The following is a 3,400-nucleotide window of genomic DNA, read 5'->3' as shown; positions in this document are numbered from 1 at the left end:
TAGACACCTACAGAAGAAATGATTTATTAAAGTTTCAGCTATCACTAAAGAAATATCAAAATTTTCTTAGGAATTGTTAACTCTTAGGATCTAAATAATTAAAATAATGCTGTTATATCGAGTGTCTCCTAAAAAAACACCGCAAGCTATTGCTCTGCTATTTTTGATCCAATGTTAAAAAAAAATTACCGTTAATGGCTTAAAGAGACTTATTTTCATTTTTTCTTTTCAATACTTACCTTAGCGGCAGACAATCAATTTTTTTTAATGAAACGGTATAGGTATATTATTTTGCTTATTCTCATTCTTATTCTTTTCTGAATCAAAAGTTTTGCGGAAATTTTTACTTATAAATGTTACAATTAAAGAAATCATATTAATATTTACAAGCATATTGCAAATTTCTCAAGATATTATTTTCGCATATATCATTGGATTCAGAAAAAATATCTCTATCAAAATATATAAAAAATGTTATACAGTTCCACTTAATCAAAAATTACAGTTACAACGCCTGAGGTAGGTATTGAAAAAAAGTGATAGTAAATGCCAGTTTGTAGAATTTCTGGAAACGTTAACGCAAACCATTTGTTTCTTAAAAGTCGGACAAAAAAGTTCCGAAAAAGTTGTAGCTTACGACATTTTTAGGCAATACTAGATACTAAACGATAGCTATAAATTTACGATAATTAATTACTTACCTACTTACTATATGAGGTAGATACAGGTTATTTGAGGTANCAAACCATTTGTTTCTTAAAAGTCGGACAAAAAAGTTCCGAAAAAGCTGCAGCTTACGACATTTTTAGGCAATACTAGATACTAAACGATAGCTATAAATTTACGATAATTAATTACTTACCTACTTACTATATGAGGTAGATACAGGTTATTTGAGGTATATCGAACGTTCTGGAGAACAACCTTTAATTAAATATTCCAAAACTACTATAACATTATTTTAAATTCCAATCTAGTATTTAAATATCTTCATTTCCCCCTTCCACTCCTACTTTTTCATCAAATCAAATAGGGATGTAGTTATGTGCGTGACCTGTACATTACAAAAAATAAATAATATCTGCCGTGCAATGGCAAAATAATGTAATCGCAAAGTCAAAAATATGATTTTTATGTTTGCAGAATGTGGGTACAAATAAAGTTCTATAAGTACGTTTTTTTACCAATTAGCAGCCGAATTGTCTGCTAAATAAAATTATGTACTGTACAGTTTTTCACAAAATAACTTTATTTTATAATAAAACAATACAACAATGACCAAATTATCTCAACACAACACCTCGTCAGTCGTCTGTGGTCATTCTCTCTCTCCCGTGTCCCAGCCTTTCAGTCCGAATTTCCGCGCCTTGGCCTTCACTTCTTATCGTTGTTTTATAAACAACGGCCCCAGTCGAAATAATACCCTAACAGTACCTACTCGCACTTTTTTATAAGGAAAACAAGAGTAAAATGAAAAAGTGTTCATTATATCATTATTTCCCTCATTTTAGGGACTGAAGTATCACCTTTAATCTCCCGGGGATTAAAAAAATTCAATCCCTCAGTTTCCACTTCAATGAAAAAATAAAAAAAATGGTTTTATAAACAACTTTATTCATAAAAATCCTCAACAATTGCATTATTATGTTTATTTTAATATTTACGGCTATTTTCATATTAATTTTCTTGAGAATTAAAAAGATTACTAACTGACACTACATACTGATTTGGTCTCGTACCTTCCTTTGATTGCACCATGTTATAATGTCTTCAGTTGGGTATTTTTACCGCTTGGGAGTCTCCCCCCTCCACTTTCTGGCTTGGGATGACCTTGAGGCCGAAGGCCGATGACGTTGGTGTATGGATGACCTTGAGGCTGAAAGCCGAAAGTGACGTAGGTTNCGTATCAGATAGTTTGGTATATTTGGTTGTCATAGTAATGACTTTATAACTTATTTATTCGTCTCTATGGTAAAACAACATCTATGGCTATCACGACAATATGGCCATTTAAGGAGAAGTGGGGGTTCAATTTCAGAGTAACATTTCTTTTTACATTAATCAATCACGTCAAATTTGTCATAAGCGAATGGTTTTATTCTTCTATAGAAGTATTTAGATTTTAATTGACCAAGGTATAAGCAAGAATATTTTATTTAAGATAGTTTATTTACATGTTTTTTTGCTAAAGTCCATATTTTTTTAATCGACATAGATATTTGAAATAATTTTATATTTTTTTTAACTTTTAGTCTACAAAGTGCAAAAAATAGCATATAGGTACAGGGTGACATGGAACAAAGTGCAATGCATAGCACCACATGATAGAGCACCTCAAAACATATAAAAAGTTCCTCTACACTTATGTCTAAATTCTTTCTGTTTTCGAGATACAGGGTGTTAAAAATTTTTTGGAAAATATTGATTTTTTTTATTACTTCCGATTAAGTGGAGGGACTGTAGTGGCAAGTGGTACATAATATCCTCTACAGGTTGCCAACCAGTGGTAGAGTTGAAAAATTGAGACGAAATTTTAATAGGAATTATATTACCTATCGCAAAATGTTAAATTAGTAATTTTTACAAGGCCGTATTAATTTATTAATTTGATTTAAGCATAGTGAACCCTCTACCTCCACCATTGGTTGGCAACCTGTAAAGAACATTATGTACCAATTGTCAGTAGATTCCCTCCACTTAATTGGGAGTAATAAAAAAATCAATATTTTCCAAAATTTCTTTAACACTCTGTATTTCGAAAACAAAAGAAATTTAGACATAAGTGTATATGAACTTTTTATATGTTTCGAGGTCCTCTATCATGTGGTGCTATGCATTGCACTTTTTTCTGTCACCCTGTATATGATGGGACTAAAGTGATTTAATCCCTTGAGTAGTTGCTCTGTACTGTTCTACTCGCAGGATTAAATTATGCCCCTACAAAAATCAATAAAATTATAGATGACAGAATTAGCTCACCAGTTTATTTATTATTATCAATAAAAACATAACATTTTAACAATCAGTTTTTGAGAAATCTTCAACTAACAATTAATTTAATAGTTTTAAATCTTTTAACGTTTAAATTTAAAGTCAAAATTGTACAATTGCGGAAAGTAAATTGTAGATTTGCCATGCCAAATAAATTAATTGCACATGTCAAATATGTTCTCTATACATTTTTAGTAATTTTTTAACTGTAGGATACAGTTTTAGAAGAAAATGTCGTTTGATACTAGATTACGAAATTCTTTTGCATTCTCGAATGATATTCTCGAATGCAATATTTCGCAATCTAGTATGAAAAATAACTATTTCCAGTTCCAAAGTTTTCCTCTCAATGTTTTTTAATAGCCATGTAATATACGGAACAACATATTAATTCAGTTTGTCTAAAGAA

This window comes from Anoplophora glabripennis, unplaced genomic scaffold, assembly GCF_000390285.2.
Source record: "Anoplophora glabripennis isolate ALB-LARVAE unplaced genomic scaffold, Agla_2.0 scaffold1529, whole genome shotgun sequence".
NCBI lineage: Eukaryota > Metazoa > Arthropoda > Insecta > Coleoptera > Cerambycidae > Anoplophora > Anoplophora glabripennis.
Note: the sequence above shows the minus strand (reverse complement) of the source record.